Source organism: Passer domesticus, chromosome 9, assembly GCF_036417665.1.
Source record: "Passer domesticus isolate bPasDom1 chromosome 9, bPasDom1.hap1, whole genome shotgun sequence".
NCBI classification, from domain to species: Eukaryota; Metazoa; Chordata; class Aves; order Passeriformes; family Passeridae; genus Passer; species Passer domesticus.
The window spans coordinates 33,618,286-33,641,787 of record NC_087482.1 but is presented as its reverse complement, the minus strand read 5'-3'; the positions used below and the strand labels follow the sequence as shown (position 1 = coordinate 33,641,787).

The 23,502-nt window shown below is 36.7% G+C and overlaps 1 protein-coding gene across 17 annotated transcripts in view; it reads left to right on the top strand.

Moving 5' to 3' along the window:
- Positions 1–23,502, top strand: part of ERC2 (ELKS/RAB6-interacting/CAST family member 2) — a 421,439-nt gene that overhangs the window by 360,446 nt on the left and 37,491 nt on the right. For 16 of the 17 annotated variants that reach the window (XR_010368539.1, XR_010368528.1, XR_010368540.1 and 13 more), the window contains one exon: positions 3,443–3,633. The exons of the other annotated variant lie outside the window; for it this stretch is intronic. The gene's annotated coding sequence lies outside the window, so the exon portion shown is untranslated. The remainder of the gene's footprint in view (positions 1–3,442; positions 3,634–23,502) is intronic. 17 annotated transcript variants of the gene reach the window in all.

Genomic DNA, 23,502 nt, shown 5'->3' with positions numbered 1-23,502 from the left:
CTCCTGTGTAAATTAGGTCTACAGAATTTGTTTAAATATTTGTTGCTTATGAAAGTTCTACAGCAAAGCCTTTTCCTCAGGCATACATTTATCAGCTGAAATCTTGATTGTTTTGCCTGTATTATGTCACTCACGTCTGGCAAGAACAGCATCCTGCTGTTTGTGAAGCTGACCTCCTGCTGCTGCTTAGCCACTTGTAGGATTCTATCCCAATTCCTCTAATCCACTCTCTTTCAATAGCACCATATTTGGGCTCCTTCACAGATTCTTTTGCTGCTCTGTTTGGGATGCTCTACGAGCTGAATTAGAATTTTAATGTTCCGTTCAAAACAGAAGGAACCTTTTTGTTAAATGAGAATGTAAGGAATAATCTCCTCCAGTCCCTTGGACAGAATTTCTACACATGCACTGTATTATTTTCCTTCAAACTTTTGTCCAGAAGTTTGGGGCACTATTTCAATATATTGGTTTACTTTGTGTAAATCAGATCCAATTTGAGGTTTAATGTTGCAATAAGGCCTGCTACCATCTTAAATTGTTTCTTTCCTGTTGTAACTCCTCATTCAGAGTTCAGTGCTCCTTGTTTCCATTATGTCAAGGGTTTACTGAAATCTTTTCAAGCTCCTTGTGCAAGTCAGGCCTAATTAAAGCAGAGAACTGAAAGGACTCCAAAAATGGTGTTAGAAATTACACTAAAGCACAACGTGCACTTTAGGTATTTTTGCCATGCTTTCAAGAAGTCAGGAAAGATTTTCATGTGTGTTTTTCCAGTAGCTATTTTCTGATCCCCACATGAAACAAAGTTTAGAGAAAACAACTTAGAGCATGATTGGTATATGTATGTATGCATATATATAGGGTGTGTATATATACATATATATAAGGAGTATTTGTATATATGTGGTTTGTCCCTTTACTTCACACCTAAGCTTATTAACTCTGCTGGATCTATTTGTGGTCAATACAGCAACTGAAAAAAGCAGCATAGCAGAACATGATCCTTTTTAATGCTGAGCTCCTGGGCTTGTGATTGCTTTAAGAATTATTCTTTAGAGAATGGGATTTAGTTTACTGAAGAATAAACATGTGGTTAAATGATAATGCTAATTTTATTCTTTGAAAAAGTTCTTTGGACACAATGTAATATTGCATGAGTCTCTCTTGTACAATTTGAAAAACCTTCAGTGCAGTATATAGAGCTTACCTAAGTGTTTAAAGAGAAAAAAAGATATTATCAAGGTGGAACATATTTCAACAATTTCATAAATTGTCTCTCACTTGTACCAAACTTCCCTCTCTGGAAAATTCATTTTAGAACTTGTACCATATTTGCTTCAGCTGTAGCTTTTAGTGCTGAATTTTAGTTCCCTCTCAGCTGGATCATCATCATCATCATCAGAAGGCACCCGGTGCCAAGACCTGCTGAGAAACCCTGTGAATGGGGTCAGGGATGCGAATGGAAACTGGAGAAGACAACAGCTACAGCAGTTTGATATAATGATAAGCTTTACAACTAGAAATGAAACAGAGAAGATAATGACGAAAACAGGGGAAAGAAAGAGACTTCAGAAAGAGGTGATGAAACAGGGATGGAGGCAGTGAAGTATGGGAGGAAGTGGAGGAAACAATACTGAGGAAAAGAAGTGGGATACAGCAAACTTATTACTTGGTCTCCTTTCTTGCATTTAGCAAATAACGTGCATATCTGATTTGTTCACAAATGTATTAACATTTCTAATGATAGCAACATAGAAGAAAGATATTTAACAGCTTTTATCAAGGGATTTAATCTGTGGAATCCAAAATGAAGAGGTTTGTAAGTGATCCCTCCATGAAGTATCAATGTGAGGACTTGCGGTTCTGCTGCTCCTTCTCTGTTTGTACTTTAAAATTAATTGAAAGCCTCATTGTTTTGTTTAAACTGTGAAAGCTTCCAAGGTCAATGAGTGAGGTAATTGACCTGCCTGTTGTAGGACAAAAATATGTATGTTAAATTGCATAATTAGTTTTAATTACATAATTATGGTGTTTAATATGGGGGGGTCAAAGGTTACTATTACATTTAGAAGTCATGGCAAGAAACACAAAAATAAGCAACATAGTTTAATTCTGTGTTTTTTTGGGTTTTGAAAAAGAGGTCCACTGTGATCTATCTTTGACCTTGGATATTTGATGATTATAGCAAATAATATACTGCTGTTACCCTTTTTGGAATCATAGAGACACCTTTGTAAATGACTAAGTGACTTTACCAAAGACTTCATTTAGGTTCAGAGTACACAAAAGTTAATCAACGGTGGGAACTCAACTGACAGCAATTTAATCTGATTGGGTAAAGTAATTACATGATTACCAGGAGTGTTTATATATGGACAAGGATATTTTTATTGGAAAAAATCCTAATTGCTTTCTTACTGAGAAGAGAAAAAACCAAACAAATTTGTTGTTGCAGGTTAAGAGGACATCCTTCGTTCCTTGAAATAGCTCCTTTTCATATTTTAGTGACAAAATGAACACAAAATTCTTTGCAAATTTGCACTGGGATTATATTAGGAGTTCCTCTGTTTCTGAACTTGAAATAATGCCATCAATATCTTGTTTCATTTAAACAGCTTGTTGCTTATACATCAACTGTGTGATAGCCTAAAGATGTCATGATACTTGTAATTAATTATCTCTTTTACTGTGTGTAAACACTGTTGCTTAAATACAGGTTGATTTCACCAAATGTAAACCTAAAGATCCATTATACTAATGGATATTTCTGGGAATGAGGGCAGTATTTGTTTTTCCATGATGGTTAAAAAAAGAAAGGAAAAAAAAAAAAAAAGAAGGCACCATGTAAAAGATAGGTAGATAAAAGATGGTGTTCCTAAATGCTGGAAGAAAAGGTATCATTCAAGTTCTCTGAATGGTCCTTTAGAAAATGCTCTTTCATTCTATTGACATAGAAGGGAGTGTTGGGAGATGTATCTTCATTAACAAAACATTAACCTGTGTGCTTACCTCCTGAAGAGCACTGCAGAGTAGAATCCCAGTTGGCTGATAAATACTGGCTTGGCCCAAAACCTGATTAAGGAACGAGCTGGGTCTGGCCCTGGAACTGGAACTTTGTAGGGTTGTGTCTAAATCTAGATGCCAAAAAATATATATATTGACACTTATAAGAGTAATTTCATATCACACTGGTGACTTTTGAACATATTCTGCCAGTGGAAATGGGATGCAATCCTCTCAAGACTGACTTCTAAGGAATTGAAAAGTTAATGAACTAAATGTTAAATAGGAAAGAAATGAATTTTTGAAATTAAATATATAATTATGGAAAGATGTTCTGTGATATATTCCATGTTATAAAAATTACATGTTCTCCCTTTTGCTAATATTTCCTTTATAAGTGCTTTAGAAAATATTACAATTTTGAATTGTTTTTCTAAACCAGATGATCCAGTCACTGTTGGAGGCACATAGCCACGGCACAATCTCATGCTGTACATTGATCACCTGTCCAACCTTTGCCTAGAGTGTGATCCCCAGTTCCTTCAAGAGATCCATCTTTACCTGTCTATAAAGAAGAAGAGGAGGAGGGAGACATCTGGGATATTCAAGTATCAAAGTTTAACACCAGAGCAGGTCGAATTTTGATTTATATTATTCTCTATATGTGTTGCTGGTTTTGACTCAGATATTTGGCTGGAGATTTTTTCAGTGATTGTATAGTATGGGTGGAAGTTGCTCCAGTGTTAAAGTGTTTTTGTTTGGACTGCTCTCTTGCTGAAACTGCACATGCATTTTTCATAGTTCTGTGGTGTGAAATTGAACCCAAAGTCACTCTGCTGTTGAGGAAGTTGGCTAATATTGAGCATGCCTGGAGTCTGTACCTCTCCCTTGAACATGTGCTGACCACAGAGACTAAAATGTGGCAGCTTCTTTAAAGCTGTTCAGTGTGCTCTAGCTGGACCATTCTGTGTTTAGCACACAACCAAATCCAGGTCCCCAGCCAGTGCAATCGTGTCCATTCACTTGTTAAACTTTCTTCTTACTCTTCCCTTTGTGGGAGAACTTTAATATCCCCAAAAAGCCAAGGTTTTGCTTACTGTCCTAAGGACTGCCCCTTCAGGAGTGCAGCACAGCCCACACACAAACCTGGAACATGTCCAACTTGTTCTTTGAGCAGAATGTGAACCCCTGACCTCCTGGGCCTCCGGCAAGAGTGCTGCCTACTGAGCCACCAATACCCAGGCCATCAATAAGTTTTAAATGCCAGTTGCAGACTTCACAGAGATAATGACTTCAGTGTGTAAAGGTTTTGTTGTGGAGGCTGCAGTCTCACACATGGCGTGACAGAGTAAATATGCTAAAACCATAGAGAGCCCTTGCATAACTCGCCTTGATATAACAGTTTTTGTAATATGTTTCAAGGCATGGAATATTATTTAAAGGGACCCTGTTATGTAGGCTTAGGCCCAAAATGAAGCTATTATGAAAAGAATGTTTAGCAAAACCAGAAATATGTCCATGAAATTGTTGGAGTGGGAATTTCAGGGTAACCTCGCTTGGATTTAAAGTTGCCTGCATGACATTGCACTGTTGTTCTAGGGAATGAGAACCAGCAAATGAAAATACTGTTAAGTGAGAATCAGAAACGGAGCAGAATAAAGATGTTAGAAGGCTATTACTATTTTTATAACTTCTTAAAAATCTTACCTCATCCTGAGAAAGATGAGATGAAAAAAAACTTTCCAATCTAGTGGTTCAAAGCAGCATTATTGACACAGGTAAAACCATGTATTTGCATTTTAATAGTATTTTTAACCTGATCACAAGTAAGTTCTTGTGTTTTAAGTATTATAAAGGAAAGTGAATATGAAATAAGCTTTCAGATTTTGGCACATTTCAGTTTTACTGATGTTTCCTATTTAAAATTTAGCATTAAAAGCACACAAGAAATATGTTGATGTTTGCAAACAAAGTGTTATTTATAGACTTGGAACAGGAAGGAAAACATGGCCAGATTTGAGCTAAGACTTAGATTGTTGAAAGGCCTTTAGATAAATTGCATGAACCTTCTATGGAGCACAGGCCAGGAACCCAGGACTCCTTTTCCCAGCTGAGTGCCCAAATCACTAGGCTACAGACTCTTGCTCCCTCTTGTGTTCTTTCTCCAGCCCAATGAATCTTGAATTCTTTTCTGTACAATGAGAGAGCTTCAGTGGTAGAACTTTGATATCTCCCTCTCCTTGTCCCAGCATTTACTGCAGCCTGTAGCCAACTGATGGATCTGGAATTTAGCAGAATTGTCCACTCTGCTAAAGGACATTGCTGGGTCCTAGGCTGAGGAAGGAATGGGACCAGGGGATTTGGTTTCTGGGATGATCAGTGCTGCTGCCAGGCTGGCAATGACTGCTGCTCATGTGCTGTTTTAGAAAGAAATAGCCCCTGAAGAATTTTGTAGGGAGTCCACATGGTTGGTGTTTATTAGGCTGAATTTGAGAGTGCCTGGTGGGTCAAACTTCTCAGATCAGCTGTGCAGCTCCCCACAAGAGCTCCCCACAGGATTGGGCACAAGCTGAGCCATGAGATGAAGCACCCTGGCTGAGCAGGTAAAGTCTGGCCCTGAACAGAGATGCAGCTTCTGGTCTGGCCCGTGTTACCATCAAAACCTTTATGGCCATCAGAAATATCCCCAGGGTGGGGTAGGAGCATCTCCAGGTAGGAACATCTCCAGGATCATCATTTTGGCTACACATGTCTAAATTCTTGTCTTTGAATTCCTATATTTTTAGGCTTTTAATTAGTTTAATTTAACAGCTCTTTTGAATGTAGAACTGAAGGATTTTATGAAACTGTTTTTCAAACAAAAGTTAAGTTTTAAAGAATGTGTTATAATTAGGCAAGATGACAGGAAGAATTTGTGGTTCAAAAGTGTATCAATAGTTATGAACCAGAGAGAGTGTGTTTTGAAGCTTAAAAAGTGAAATTGCTTTGAACACATTTATGTTGTTCAGGCAGTGCTGTACAGCAGTGTGTATTTGATCTGAACTTAGGAATAGCCAACTAAATTGACTGCATTGCAGTTAACAAAAGTTTGTCAAAATTACTTAATTTTTTTTGTCCCATATGTGTGTTTTTATGAAGTCCTGCAGTGCAGGCCCTTATTCATGCAAATGTATTTATCTGCCTCAGTGGAATTATTCTGGTGAATAAGTCAATGTCTAAGATCAACTAGGATGAGTCTGGTTTTCTTTTTAATAGGAATGCTACTTTTGAAAATTACATCTGTGCGTTATTTTTAGTCTGAAGACCTACAGACAGTATAAAATTTGAACTGTTGATTTCCTTGGCAGTTTTTCTATGATTGTTTCTACCTGTTTAAAACTCTGGAGAAATAATGTGATTCATTACACATTACTTTCCTGGTAGTAGATGTATCACATAGTTTGGTATCCCAATGTGAGCTATTTCTGCTTTGTAATATGGTGAATTGGGGATGGTGGAGGTGGGAATAGAAACTTCTATTCATGACAGGTGCTTGGTTTTAAAGAGAAGACTTTTTCTGCTGTGCTAGTATCTATTTTCATTACAAGGGAAATTTTTATGTAGTAGGAGAACACTGAAGTAGGAAGGATGCAGTCTGTACCCAGTTTAGCTGCACTTCTTTGGCAGCATTTCTGGTTCCACACACAGGACTTTCACTGTTCCATAATCTGGCTTTAGCAGGGCTACCATTTGCTCAGAGTAACATTAATGTCCCAGTGAACAGAAATTAAACTGATAAAGATTGTAATAATATTAATGATTCTGTGTGCATTTGTGCAGGGAACTGCTTAGCACGGTGTTGACTTAATTGCTTTAAAGTGGCTGTGAGTTGGTGTGTTAAAGGAGGTCTTTAGGTACCACTGTTATGAATTTGGGATCACATTGTAGTAACCCACATGATGACAGAGAAAGGTAGAGAGGACTGGATGAAAGCCAGAATGGGAAAACTGAGATGGAGGGGGGAGGAAGAAACATTGCTACAGAAAGCTGTGAGTTGGTGGAGTGGTAAACTTGGGAGGTGAGTAAAAGTCTTCAAAAATGAATACATTTTTGTATAACTATGGATAAACTATATTATATGACTTTAGTTGATTTCAGTCATTGTAATTTGGGAAGCCCTGCCTAAGGCAGCTACAGTAAGGAAAAGTTGTGATCAATAAGCATCTTGATGGAGGCAGTAGTCAAATGCAAGAGTAGCTATAGAAGAGCAAGCTAAGAAAAACAGACTTGTAGTTCAAATCACTATTTCATTTGGGAACAGCATACTTCCAAGATTATAGATTGGAAGGGTAAAAGTAAATCACTGTAAATATGACTCATATGTTAGTGAAAGCCCACATTAAAGACCTTATCCTCCCAGCTATAAAAATATTCAACTTCATTCTGAGTTAGGTAAAAAAAAAAGTAGTGTGAATGCTGTTGTGTTTTCCCTTGATAATTTTACATGAAAACATTTTTAATTTTATTACATATTTTGTTATTTTTATTTTATAGGAGAGGTTGATTTGTGTATGATTAGTAGCTATGATTTCTCAGCCTTAAATCATTTGATATGTTGAGGAGGAAAAGGTCTCATGGCATGGTCTTGCTGCCCTCTTTTTAGTGTTGCCACAACGGTAAAATATTATGTACAAATGTCTGAATTTTTTTGCATATGCTCTTGGAAATACTAAAGCTAATAGGGATTTTTCCAAGTTAACAGAGTTTTTGATAGAAATTGTTTCTTTATCAAACCTAAAAGCTCTCTCGTGTCAAGGGTAGTTTAAAAAAATTCCTTTAAAAAGCTTTAATTTCAAATAGCAAATAAATAATTTATTGGAAATGGAACCGCTCAAAAAGAAACCTTGAGAGAAATCTGCATTACAATACCCAGAGCCTAATAGTTAGGGCATTATCCTTTAAGACATGCGACTTTGGTTCAATTTCCTTTTCTGAATCCAGCTGAATAGAGACTTAAATCCAGCTGAATATCTAATGCATCCAAGGCAACTGTCTTTACTACTGGACTATTGTCTGTAACAGGTTGGGTATCTCTGCTTTTGTGGAAATTGTGAAAGGATTTGTCCTAATACTAACAAGACCTTTCTGAAATCTTCAGAATTCTTATAGGGTGGGAAAGAACCTTTGTGCTTAGCTTTATTCATAACCCCCAGGCTCTGAAGAAATGCCTGTAATAATCATTATTTTATATGTTCATACCAGGCCACATTTGTTAATCTGGACTCTAAACTAAATCTCAATCTCAGACTTGACATAGAACTGTCTTTCCATGCCTCTGGTTATTCCTGTCAGCTGTCTCGGGTTTTTCTGGTTTTCCTATATCCATTCTTTTAACAGTTCAATCAAATCTGCCTGAAAGTAGCACTTGGGTTATAATAGTGAATTTAACACTATTTTTCAGTATAGCCTTTTGTATTCTTTGCACACTCAACTTTATTATGGTAAAATAACTCTGTGATCACTGCTGAAGATACTTCTGGTTGAAATATCCACTCAATGAAAGAAAAAAATAATTCCAAAACATGTTGAAAGTAATTGGATGGTGGTTAGGACATTGTTTTGGAGTCTGCAGTGGTGATGGATACCATGAAACCAGAGGAATCAGGACTGTTTGACGGCCTGTCAGAGTGTAGGTATTCTTCTGAGATTACCAGAAGGGATCAGTTACCTTGGTAATGTGTCCACCAATATTTATTGTGTCTATTTCTTTACACAGGCTAGCAAACATTAATCATGTGGAAGTGTTGGTCATGATCAACTTGAGCTGAATTTAAATTGATGACCTAAAGGTTAAAGTCTCTGTATCCCATTACCTCTCCCTTGGGCTGTCCAGTCTCCCTACAATGGGGTTTAACACCACTTTTAGTTTATTACTATCTTTGGAGGAAGAGCACTCTTTAGAAGTGCTGATCTGACAAATACCATGGATGTCCTGATAGAAAAAACCCAAACGAAATCAATCTGACTTTTGCAGCTTGTCGATACTTTCTGAAGAAGGTTCTGAACAAGTATTCAGATGCTGGACTAATAACTTCACCAGCCTGTTAGATAGCTTTAATCTAGTCATATGGGAACATAATGCAGTGTAGCAGCCCAGTGAAACATGAAACTATGAGAACAGCTGAATAAATTTAAACACAGTTTTGAACATTCTAACCTTTGTCATAAAAATCTGATAATGTACAAGAAAAACTAAAAATGCTTGCTTTTGGTTTTGTTATTTTGTACAGTAGTTGAGAAGACAGCATTTCTTGTGGCTGCTGACTTGAAAGCAGTGACAATTTCTAGCACTACTTTTTGCTCCATATGAAGTTTATTCTTTCTCACTCATTAAGGAATGAATCTGGTTTCTGTTTTATTCAATACTGTATATACATCTCACCCATAAATATTTAAACTGAGTAAATATAGAATCTTAAACATGGAATATGCTTTCATTCTAAACTGGTGGCCGTGGGGGAAGGTAAAAATATTTTATTCAAAGACCAGTGGTTCCTTTGGATGAAGGAAAAAAAAAAAAGTGTTTTGTGTTTGCTGTAGGGCAGTGAACTTTTTACCAGATTATACCTTTATTGTTATAAAGTTCAGACTATAAAGGATCTGTAGGAAAGGGTTTGCAGATACTCACTTCAAAAACACATGGCTAGTATTCAGCCCCTATATCTGGGGCTAATTTAATTCTTCTTCTCCATTCAAAGTGCCTCTCTCCTGTCTACAAATGCAGAACAGATTCCCGGGTAATTTTCTTTCTTGGAAGTACCGTCATTTTTTTCCTAACTGGGAATAGCATGAAATGGAAATACATTTATGACTCTACTTAAAAACAAACACCAAAGAAAATAAAAGCAGGGATAATATGAAAGATAGTTCCATAACAAATTGATGCAGAAAAATGCAGAAATTTGAAGCATATTGAAAAAAACCCACATTTTCACTGGGAAGATTTCCTTTAACAAACTGATTTTTGGAAACAGTGTAATGTGGCATACCTGGGGTAGTTAATAACTTTTGGCTAAACTGGTGATGCCAGTTCATGGTTTTAATTTGATTCAGCAAGCAAAGTCCAATACATGTCTAGGTATGCAGCAGGCCTAGATCCTATACAATGAAGAGGGTTGCAAAATAAAAGTTTTATGAAACTGAATACAATGAACAGTGAATATTTAGTGCTTTAGTCTGTTATGACTGTGTGCCTCCTACGTGCATTACCCACTCTTCTTTCATTTACATTGTACAGTCACAAGTGCTGAGGGATATCAAAGTTACATCCTGAGTCCTGCTGAGGTTTTCTTGAAAAAAGTCATGCTCTTTGTTATGTTTTGGAGTCTGAGGTTCAAGCTGTTGCTTCTGTAGGTGGCAAAGGGGTTGGACCAGCCTCTTCCATAAAGTCTGAATCCTTTTGTGGGTATCTTGTTGAAATGTAAAATAAGCTTTGATTATAAAAGGTGACAAAGAAAGTTATGAATGTAGGACTTTGTGTTTACAAAGCAAAATCAGATCAAGCCTCAAAACAGAAATGTAAAGTAGATAATATTTTATTATTCATTATAAATATGTAAGTAGCTGATCAACATGAATCTCCTTTGGGGATTTTGATGAGATGACAGATTTTAAAGGAGAGAAAGAAAATCCACTCATTAATTTATTTTTATGTGTGGACCAATACCTCAACTGGACAAGTAGGAAAGACTGTTTTACTAAATTTAATTTTGCTTCTAATTTTTCTTTTGTGTTTTTTCTCATGTGTAACAGAAACAGGAGGTAGAACAGTACTTTCAACAAGATTCACTGCCTCTTGTTGACCTTTTTATGTTAAACCTATGTTTATGGAGCACAAAAGCAAGAGATTTTTTGATTTGTGAAAGAAAGATTGGGATATGTTAGTTTTGCCTACTGTAATTAACATAATAAAGACTTTTTTGATGTAGAGTTTTTTTTAAACAGCTTGGTTTGGAGCTTCCCTGTCAAGGTCTGCTGGTTGAAGTGTTACAGTAATGAATCCTCAATTCAAAGATGATTTCTTAGGAGTGTGGCTTTGTTCTCCTGTGCAGACTGACAGATACAGGGAGGACAAAACCTTTTTTTTTGGTGTTAGATCAATACTGTCATGAACATGCAAATACTTGTGTATGTTACCACAGCTCCCATAGAAGCACCATTCACATGTTGGGTTTTTTCTCCCACTTTGGTTATCTGTACTGGCCCACAAATTCAATCTGTGTTGGCACAGAGCCCTGGAAAATCAAGGCAGACAGAAACTGTCCTGTCATGTCTGTGCTTTTATTTTCCAACTCTTCAAACTGTCCTTCTGCTGAAATTCTCCACTTCTGCTTTGTGGTTACTTTAAGTACCTCATTTTACTAAATTTGTTAAGTGAATCGAGACTTCTGAGCTCCAAGTACCATTTTCACATGAACATAAACTTTTTTTTTCCTCTTTGTGGGCATCTTAACTCTGCTGTGCAGAATGAAGTACAGTCCCTTTCTCTGTAGTTGTAATGTACTTCATCAGTTTCCAAAAGACAATAACTTGCTTTATTCCCATTTTATAAGGATTAATTATACTCAGAAAAAGCTCTCAAATAGCAAACAGAAAAGGAAACCAGATGTTGCAGAGTTATTTAACCAGTGTTATTTGCAGACAAATATTTAAGCTATGTGATTTAATTTTTTGTGGAACCTTTAGAAGCTCGCTAGTGAGTGAATAAAACATCCACAGTGTATGTGAAAACATATTTTACCTGATAGCATCATTTTTTCACCTTACTATTACAGGTAAATACTTTTTCGGCTCTTGGCAAGAAATTTGCAAAAGTATTTGATTAGAACAGGAACAATCCCCAAGGCATATTGTGTGTACAATCATAATTTATAAATAGGCTTTTGTTGCATAAAGCACAGTTGTGCATTTCCAACAGTTTCACTTTTCTGTGCGCTATTGAAATGGAGTAGTGATAAACCTTTGTGCAAATTTGTTTTTCTTAGAGATGCAGAATCAAATAATGAATCTTTAGAACAAGCAAGTGAATTCATCATCTGAACACAAATATTTATCTATGTTTCAATGAGACCAAGCTTCACTTCTGGAAATGGTGTTTTGCAAAACAGATGAGGTCAATTTCTCTTATACCAAGGGTTTCTATAGGCATTTAAAGGCATATTTAAAATATGGCATACGTTCCTAAAACTGATCTGTTTTAGCTAATTTTCATGTTGTTTAGTACTGTAAGATTTGTAAGACACTGTTATAAAATATGAAAGCTTTCTGTTCTAGACTTCATAGGCCAAACAAGAATATCACTTTTAATTTTCTTTTTCATCATTTCTACACTCTTGACATTGAAGAAATCCTGAACTGTGCTTTCTCCAAATTTGTCTTGCAGTTTTCCTCTTGAGTACCGAGAGCTTTTTGTCTGCCAACCCCTCCTGTCAAAGACAATTAGCCTCATGTCAGTAAGTGAAATTTTCTAAATGAAAAATGTTCCAATATTCCAGTTACTAATATCTCAACACTTGCATGGATATGGCTCATATTCAACTTTGTCTTCCTAATTCAAGGAAGCACCTTATCCTTATTTTCCCAGATTTGCTCTTTTAAAACTTTCTATTCAGGATTTCAATGTCTCCTTTCTTAGAGCCTCTAGTGACTCTTCATTCTCTTAGCTCCTTTCCCTCTACAGTCTTTTCCAGTTGCAGTATTCCTTCCAGGGTTTCAGGCTCATTTGGTTTCTTTTCAATCCAGCCTCTTTTCCCTTCTTTCCTCATTAGTAAGCTGGAGGCTCTTCAAACCCTCTTTTTTTCCAAACTTAAAACCTTACTTTCCCAGGTTACATCATTTCTCCTTCCTCTTCAGCCTTTTCCTACTGATCTCCAGTGGCCACAACTTTTGCCACAGTTGTGTTACAGAAACTTTCACTGTTCTCTTCTGACCTTACAATTTCCTGTTATTTGGTCTGTGAAAGTGCTCAGCTTGATGGACTTTGCACTGAACATAATCAGAAGAAAAAAAGTATGTAGTTTCTGTCATCAGAGATGATAATAATCTGTTCCTATTTTTAAAACACCATTTCCTGTTTATGGAAACCCGTTATTGCTGACAGGTTATTGCAAAGAGGCATAATTCTGAAATATCCATCAATTTTTAAGAAGTTTCTGCTTTCTTATTTTTTTTTTTAATTCTATGCAAGATTCTTTGCTTTATGTAACTATTGCACTTGTCTAAATGTAATTTTCAGGATGCGATGATAAATGTTTAATGGTTCTTCTAAAACTCTAACATTGTCAGTTACAAAGCTTAGTGAAACACCAATGTTTTCATTTGATCCCAGCATGCAGGAATGTCCAGCTTTCATCACAACAGGATTGTTTAGTTCTGTAGAAGTCTAAATACTCTGCCCTTGGGAGATACCTCACTGTCACCTGCTCCTAAATTCAAAATTATGTGTTTAGCCAAAGCATGTGGGGGAGGGTTTAACAATCTTTTCTTTTTCTTTAACAGACGTCTTTGATATGGGACAAAATCCCTTCAATGTGAAATAAATCAAAGCCCAAGAAGCTATTAAAAAACCCTTTAATTTAAATATATCCAGTTCTAGATAACAAAAGAAAATGTTCCATCCTGCCCTCGTTCTTTCTTTCTCTATTCAAGATGTGATTTTCAGACAAACAGTTCTATTGGCTACATCATGAGCTTCTAATCACTAGCACTTCTGTTGATGAATGAAAGTAGTGCTAAAAGTAAATTTATTTAGAACACATTCTCAGTAAAAATATTTAGAAACATTTATCTTGAGCAAGAGGTATAACCATCAAAGTCAGTAAGTTTGATAAAATATTATCAAAGAGCTGACAGTTTCTCATCTTTCCTAAACAATTAACAGAATCAGTTTAATTCATGATGTCAGAAAACACTTAAAACTGTATAGTACAAATACAGCCTTGATTTACTTGTGCATAAACAAGAGCTGTTGTCATATTCACCAAGGTGCATTTGGCTTATGCCTAAACAAGAACTTTTTTTAATAATGCCCTGTTTATCTTTAAGAAACATAAGATGTAGGGCCAAATCAGATTTTGCTCGAAAGGAATGAAGGAATGCATAAATAAATGTATTAGTACCTAGTTGAACAATATTGTTTTCAGTTCTGTAGGATTTTTTTAAATAATGGTTGAGAATATTAGCAGGTAAGCTCTTCCAGAAAATATGGATAAAAAAGGAGCATGAGGCAAATATTACATTACTAGAAAAATTTTTTTGCAGAGAGCAAGAGACAGAAAGGAGGAAATAGATACTGAATTGTTTAAAATTTATTTTCCTAGTCCTTGTACAACCAAGACACCCCAAAATAAAAACCCTACAGAAAGCTCATGCAAGCCTGAGGTATATTGTAACTCTGAAATCTTAATCCATACATCTTAAACCAGAAAATATCTTGGAATATTCTGCCTAGAATCTCTACACCTTAAACCAGAAAATATATTGTAATATTCTACCTAGAAAATGTTTTGGAATATTCTGCCTATGGAATAACAAGAGTTTGTCATCTGGGCTCAGAGTTTTCCCTTGGTACAGAACTCTTATTTTTCTGTCTTCCTAATCTGATATTGGTTTGGCTGGGGAACATTTATCTTTTTAGAAAATACCTGTAACAATTTTTCTGCTTCTTTTCTTCCCCCAATTTTTTTTCACTTCTGACAGTATAAGTACTTCATTGGTTATATTTTGTTTTTAAAACAAGAAGTAATTCTGTTGTCAGTAGATGCTGCCCTGCTGGCACAGGGCTGTGCATTATTGGTGGCCTTTTTATACAGCATCAGACATCTAAATCTTGGGTGTCTCTTCCTGATGCTAGAAAAATGCCAATTAAAGAGGTGATGATTGGGGAAGACCTAATTAACAGAGGTCTCATCATGGAACTAAGATATATTATAGATTAATCTTGCTGCCCGCCGCCCTCCCCTTCAGATTGCAGACACAGATATAAAACTTAAAGTGTCACAAGGTGCAAAGTGATTTACAGAGGGAGTTGTGTGTCCAGGCTATGAATATCCATGGATTTGATAGCCACAGCAGAAGATAATACTCTGTAATTATGGACAGAACTGAAGGGAATTCTTATGTGCCTAGTTAAGAGAGCAACTGTGAATTCATGTCTTCGTGTCTTAACATGAGGTATAAGGGAAAAATCCTATTTAAGGGATTTTTGCCTTCATCTTGATCAAATATTTGCTACTGGGGCTCAGCAATGACAAAATAGCAGAAAAACATGTCTAACTTATCCCATGTTTAAAATACTGGTCTGATAATGAGCAAAAAAGCATAACCTGATATTGTCTTTATATATAATGAACTTATAAAATGGAGAAGAGTGAGGAAAATAATTAATGCTAAAATGTATGCGACATTTATTCCTCTGAGTACTGTGGACTTTGCAGGTCCCAGATGATTTTGTGCTAGGTTGCTTTGTAAATAAAATAAGTGTCTTGTCAGCCCACCTACAGACCAAGAGGTCATTGCATTATATAGGATACAAAAAAAAGTCTTTATCAGTGATCCTGATAGTGTGAAGTCATGGGCTGGAGTATGCAAAGAAGGCCTGTGTGTTTGTGTGTGCAGTGAGCAGGGCTGCTGTGTTTGTGTGTGTACACAAACATGTTCATTGGTGTACACATGCCAATTCAGCAAGCTTAGACAACACCATGCAAAGAGCTGTCAGAACTCGTTTCCAGGTTCCAATCCTGTTTACAGCCTCTGGGCATTATTTTAATGTAAATAACAAATGTGGGGGGAGAGGGCAGGGCCAAGATTTCCACTATGGTTCCTTACTGAGGGCACTTTTCACACTGCTTTATAAAATGGTGAAGTTATTGCCGTGATGGACAGCACTGGACAGGACATGGCTGATGTGTCAGCTTCCAGTTTGACAACTGCTGTTTGATTGAATTGGGCTTTCTAGAAGTCTAATCCAAAGTTTGCCCTGCAGTGATTTTTGTCAGACATTCACATTTCCTAGTATTTAATATATTTTTTTCCTTGTTTATTTTGACCGTATTTTTATAGGGTTTTTTCCAGTTTTTGTTTTCTGTTATTTATGCCAGTCAGAACTTCAGCACCTCCCCTTATCCTCATATTGAGAGATTTACTGTTCCTATAGAGAACTTAGAGTCATTTTACACATATACACCCATATAGGAATTTCTCTGATCACTGAAGCCTTGCATCTTCCAGACAACATTAAACTCCTCACAATCTAACATACAAAATCAGTATGTGTAATTTCAAGCAACATTTTCGGTAATGAGTGTTTATTCAATACCGAATGTACAGAAATGTTTCAGCATTTCATCATGTTTCATCATTTCTTCATTAAGACTAAAAGACTTTAGTCTTTTAACTTGCATATCATAAATAAAATAGTTAATAAAAAGTGAATCTTACTGATACCCTAAAGAGGGTCCATTTTATATGACCTTCTTCTCCCCTGTATGTAAGATATGATACAATTCTCTTACAAGATTTGAGGCATTTCACATCTTTTAATAAAGAAATATGAACGGAAATTTAAAGAGCTCACTAGAGAAACTGTTTCATCAATTAATCAGAATTTATCTCCAATGAAAAACTTGATGTAAAATTGTTACTTAATGTTTATAAATGTATTTGATACAAAATGCCTATGCATGAAATGAATTTATATTTATTTAACATTGAGTCTACATTTAGATTACATTTATTTTAGGATTCAGGAGTTATACAGAGTATAGTAATTGTTTTTTCTTTCAACCAGAGAAAAATATAAATTGAAGGTCACTGAGGTTGCCAAATTCTTTAGTTACACTTACTTATTTATTAAATCCATTCCCAACATGACTTAAGTATATAATAGTTAAAAAATAAAAAATAGTGTTTGGCAATTTTAAATTTGAATGAGACCAGGGATGATTTATTGTAGCACTGAATCAATGCCAATCACAGAGCCATCTAAATCCTTCCCTGCTTTTGTGTCATTCACAAGGAAAGCACTTATTATCTGTTTTCAATTTCTAGTCTGCATTCCTGCTCTATACCCTCAGTTTGGATACAGATGGTCTGGAAATATCCCATGGCAAATCTGAAGTTCCTTGAAGCTTACAGATTAATTTTTTTAATTCCTCATAAATCAGTTAGTAATTATTAATATTACAGCATGAAACTAAGCATTAAGAGAATATCTAAATTATAAAATACAGGAAATTAACTGGTACATGAGTTGCATTCTTTCTTTCAGGGTAGAAGGGCATAGCATGACTATCAAAGCTCAGTCATGTATGACCACCAATGAGCACTGTGCCAAAAACATGAACAGTTCTGCTGTGCCGTGGGGATGGAGCTGCTGGACAGGTAGCTGTGAGTAAAGGACGTTCCTTCAAAAGCTTTTAACTTAGCACCACCACGGGATATGTGGTTAATAACAAAAACAGCTGCACAGCCATTCATGGATGCCATAATTAAACTGATAAATTTGCAGTGACAGATATCTGTGATGAAGGATTCTGCCATTAGTGGATTTTTTCTTTAGTGATCATCTGTATATCTACAGCATCTGGCTGATGAATAAAGCTCCAAGCTAAAAATACACTCGGCATTTTTTATGGATGTAAAAAATAGCTGTATTTTGGTTTAGAACTTTGTTAGGAAATACTTTCAAACAGCAAAATTGGTAGTTTTTCCTACCTTTTTGGTGAACTGCATAGTTTTAAAGCAAAAATCTGTCACCAATGTTAGTTTTGTCATCACCAATCCCTGCAACAAACATAGAACAATCCCTGTACAGACACAGAACAAGTTATTTTGAAGAAAAATTACTGCTGTGTATATGACATAAGAAATTGCTGGAAAAATCACTGAATACTTAGTGTTATGGCTTAGATGAGAGTGTGATTTCTTTTATCTTCACAACTCAACTTTCATTTTAATGGATATAGAATTTTCTGAAGCAAGAACCATGTCCATTATTATAAATTCTTTGCATTATTACCAGGTAATTTTCAGATGTCAGCTGTATTTCCCATTCCCTTTGCAAAAGGATGGTCACAAACTATTTTGAGGGCACAGAGGGCTGTGTTCAGTGTATGCAAGTTTGTGCTTCCACTGAACACCCTGAAAGTTCTTTCCTGGAGCAGTATTGAACTGCTGACTGCTGATCAGAGGGTCACGTTCATCTCCTGTGTCCTGGAAGTTGTCCAGCTTCCGAACAGACACTCATAAATTCAGGGAGTCTGTTCTAATTCTGAGAGCAGCTGGAAACTGCAGTAGCAGATGAGAGCTTGGACTGGCTCATGGGGAAATAAGGTATGCAAAGGACAAGCACATTAGTTTGAGATTACTTTAGTTAACCAAGTAAGGAAATGTTCCTTGCTCGGTTAGGATTGTCCGCAGTGATGAGGGATTTTCCACAGTAAGGATGACTGCTTTGGCTAATGGGTTCAACCAATGTTAATATCTGGATTTGAGTTTCTTGGGGTCTTTTCTTGGTTAGGAGTTTCTTCTGTTGCAAAGGTAATTAGCAATTAATTTAATTGAAATAACAAATGTAGTAAATGACTGCAGAATTGTTAGGAAAACAATTTTAGCAGGTACTTATATCTGGATTATGAACCATACTGGTATATTCTTTTCCTAATTGATGTATAAAGCGGATGGATGGATTCAGGGGTTTTATTTTAAAATTTCCCTATTCTTTAATGATAAATCAGTGCTGCTTTTGGAGAGAGTTTTTTCAGCACTTTGAATTGCTTTCAACTCTTGTTCCTTATTGTCATGGATCAATGTGGTCTGTATTTTACAAATCTTTCTTTATTGGTGGTCATTACAAACTATTCACATTCTTCTTGTTATGATATGTAACAAATTAGGAAAGTAAATGCCTTAGGCTAGATGGAAATCTGTAATAAGTCATCATACATACATCATAAATGCTGTGATCGTGATTCAGAAACCCTGTGGACATTCTGGCCTGAAGTATTTTGGGAAATGTTTCCAAAATCTGCTGTGCTCTTTTCTTCTTCCAGATTAGTGGTTTCTCTCAAAATGCAGGTTAACTTTCTAATTCTTTTTCCCAGTTCTATGCTAAACTACTGATGTACTTCAAAATTCACTGTGCATGAAAGCAAAGCTTTTATTAATTATTTCTATACAAAGATAACCAACAACTAAGCCATGAGATTACAAATGCCATAGTGTCATTCCAAGCAGTCACCCATACAAAAGGTGGTATGGTGCCAGTTTCAGAGAACCTAACGTGAGGTGCGAACTGCAGAGTCCAGGGGAGCAGGGCTGCAGGGCTCCAGCTCTTCTGGGAGCCCAGGAGGTGCCTGCTCTGGGTGATCACTCTTGGTCACTTCTCTGCTGTCCCCTGTGCAGTGGGAGCTGCCACTCCCTGTGCTCTGGCTGTGCTGGTGACAGCCCCTTTCTCCCTCTCTGTTTCCCAGCATCATCAGCACTGCTGAAGTGCAGGATTCCTTCAGCACCTGTGCTCAGGAGGAGCTGGACAGTTGCTGGAGCTGCCTTTTGCCCATGGAGCAGCAGCAGGAAATGCAGGTTCCCCTTTCCCCTGAGTGTGAGGCAGGGCTGTGTCCCACGGGAGTGTCAGGAAAGCAACACCAGTGCACCCACAGAAAGCTAATCATCAGGTTGGCCTGTGCTTCTGAGAGATTGCTTTGTAAGCAGTGTGACATCTTGCTGTGGGTGTTAGAATACTTGTGACATTCTGTAAGCCAAGAGTTCTGTCTGGGTGACACCATGACTAAAATGTTGTACCTCAGCACTGCCCCTGATTGCCTGCACAAGTGCCTCTGTGTGTGTGTGGCTTTCAAACTCTTGTAGAAAAGTGCCTGGGCACACAGATAAGAGAGAAATCTGCTTCCTTTCCCTACCATTCGATATTTGTTGCTAGTTTGGGCCTCAGTGTCTCCTAGTGTATAAAAATTATCTTTACATGGGGATAATTAGGAACATTTTTGTTGAAAAATTGAAATTTGTTTCCAAAAAGGAGTTTTGAAGGATGCTATGCAGTGTGCAGATTCAGGTCAGACTCGGTGAACAGATGTGCACTTTCTCTGCAAAAGAGAGTTTTTTGAAAAGATTTAAACATTTGTTTTGTTCTATAGATGAGGCAAGTTAAGATAAATTCATAGACAAGCACAGCAGTTTTTTTACCACAGTGTTGAACCTTGTGTGCACAAACCAGCACATACTTTTGCATTTTTTTTCTCTTAATATGTCTAACTTTACTGCATGTTTGTATGAATTTACATACATTTCATATACATATGGTCTGTCATTTAATTCTCTGCTGCGTCATTACACAAGAATGCCAAAGCTGATTCTAATTGTTCAGCAAACTAAAGGAATTTAGGGAGGTTGCCCAGAAATTCAACGTTTCTTAAATAAAATACATATGTATTTTAAACCTTTTAACAGACACGTTCTGTGCCATACCCCCTTTACTAATATTAAAATAAGGCTTATCAGCACAAGCTGCATAAGGTTGTGCTGCTGGAGCCAAATCCTGGGATCAGCATCCAGGCCACGAGCCTGCAATCAGTTACACTTATGTTGAACTTCATGCACATTTGTCATTCTTTTGAAATCAGCAGGATTATTCACCTCCATAAGACAAGTATGTGTGGAACCGATTCTGTGAGCAGACCCTCCATTTTTATTGGCTTTGTTATGAATCTCAGAGCAGGAAGGGAAAAAAAAACCCAAAAAACAAACCAACAATCTGCATTAGGAGCAGAGAATTTAGCTGCTAGGGATCATGCTGGAGACAAAACTGTGGCACTCAGGGTGCTGGTGTCAGTGAAGGAGAAAGGGATCACACAGCCGACACGCATGGCCAGTGGTGGGAGGTGTGTGCTGGGGATAAAAGAGATTATGGGAACAGGAGAGCTGAAAGTTACTCCATTGGTTCCCTGGCTGAGCTGAACCTTTTGAGCTCCTGTGAAAAATCACAAGCACATCACGAAATGGTAGGAATGGCAGGGAAACAGTAGAAGTGTAGAAGGAAGGATTATACAGGGGTTTTTTTTAAGTTTTCAAGTTCATAACATCTGTATCTAGTAAATATTGTGATCCCTGAGTTTCCCAAGCAGTTTAATTGAACCTGCAGAAGGATGTTTTTTGGCTCATCCTAAATGATAACATTAATATAATGTAGGAAACATTTTATCTTCCCTAGACACTTATTTTTTTTCAACACTTCTGGAAGTGCTGTATGCATTTTCAGAGTCATGCGCAGTAGTTTTAGAATCTTTTGTTATCTGTGCCAGTATTTAGCAATAAAATTTTAAATGCATATGCAAGTATGATGTTAATGATCTAATTTCCTTTGATCCTTGAGAATTTTTTTTTTGCATATTTGGGATTGAGTCTTTTCATAATAACATGCAAGCCCTCCCTTCACTGCCCAAATGAAAGTCCAATAGCAGCTCTGAGGAGGTTGGACAGGCTAAATGAAATCTTGCTGCATTGGATGAACGTAACTGCTGCAGGTAATTAACGCTTTTCATTTTGAAGAATGAGTTCAAGCACTTGAGGGAAGTTGGAACAATATTTTAGGTTTTATTCCAACTAGTAATGTAGAAAGGAAATGAAATAAGACTAATTTTATTTTCCATTTTTGCTGTCTCTCCTCTCTCTCTGTTCTTTCTCTTGTTGAAAAACTATTGTCATTTATGTCATTAAAACACAGAATTATTGCCCCCAGACTTTCAGTGAACCACAGCTGTTGACCTTTTTTGTCAAAAGCTTTGAATACAAAGCTACATTGGGAACATTTGTAGCCTGTGGACCATGACAGTACTGTAGACTTCTCTCCTGTCCTAACAGAAGAGAGTGCCAGAGGGTGTGCTCACATAGTGACTACATTATTTTCTGGCAATTGTGGTAAAGATTTCCTTGCTTTGGGTTTTTCTGCCTCCTCTCAAGTGTACAGTCATCCTTCAAACCTATTATACCACCTTCTGAATGCTGTCCCTTAGGCTACATAATCCATTGTGTAAAATGTTTACCAGTCCTGTACAGATATTAAATTAAGCATTGCAGCTTAATATGAAGGGTATAGATACTTGAAGCTGGATTTAGAAGAGATTTTGATTTCCTTCCTGTGTAACGTATATTACATTCAATGGGAAAGAGAGTTAAAAATTAACCTTTTATACACAAAGGGTGCTAATTTTCAGTGAAGACCTATGAATATTAAAGTAAAAAATAGTGAATACTAAGCATGTGAAAAATTCAAGATGTCTTCACTGAAATATGCCATAAACTATTTTATTTTTCTGGCTGAATAAAATAAGCACTTGTGAGCAGTGCACACCAGCTGCTGCATCTGTAGGGAAACCAAGTACTTTCCCACAGTACATGCTGTATATTTCATTCTTGCAGCATTTTATTTTGACAGGTAATCTTCATTCTTCTGCATATGGAGACAAAATTTGGAGGATAAGTAAAAAGTAAAGGCAATATTCAGCGTGTTTCACCGTTTCTGTGAATTTAAGTAGAGCCATATTTTTATTGACAAATATGAGCACATATAAAGCTCTCATAAATACATAGTCTACATGTGGCATGAAATGTCAGGTTTGGACCTAATTTCTTCCTTCTCTGTGCAGCTGATATTAGTCTTTCTCTTGTGAGTGTATGAGGGAAGCAGAAAGGGTGGCAGTGGAAGGGAATTCTGCTTTTTTTCTTAGGCTAATTTTCTCAGTGAAACTTGATCTGTCTTGGTTACATTTATGAGATTTTGTGAACAGAGAAGGAGAAATGTGATGTGAATGCAAAAATCATGCATTTTCAATGCAATTCATTAGATTTCACTGCAACTTACATACAAAAAAAACCCCAAACCAAATCCTTTCATAACTGAGGTTTCTAAGCATTACCATAATTGTAAGCATACACTTATTCTAAATAGTCTTCCCTTAGAGAATAAACAGGTACATTTTTTTTGAATCCACAGTCAAGTCCACTTAGAGGTGTAAGGAACAGAAATTGTAGTTGCAATTCAACTAGTATTTTGAAATTATTCTGGCAGAAAAGAGGCTGCCTTTCAGAAAACTGTTTTCTATACACTTCCCCCTCCCATCCCCCCTTTTCTATAATGGGACAATACACTTCTTTCAGCTGAGCCTCCAACTTCTTGAATATCCTGAAAATCAAAATCAGGATTAATGCTGGAAATGTATGCACGTATCCCAGAAAGTTTAACCTGTGACCCCACAGGCTTTTGGTCACCCCATATCCCAGGAAACAATGCTAGGCACATCAGGCCACAGTGATTAAACAGGAATGCAGGCTCCTCTGCCTTAGGTAAAAGCAAAGAACTCCAGCAATGTCCAAAAGACTTTGTAGCAAAAAGGATGAAGGGCAGCAACAGGCACTAAAGACATGGTTTAAGACCATTTAATCCAATAATATTTT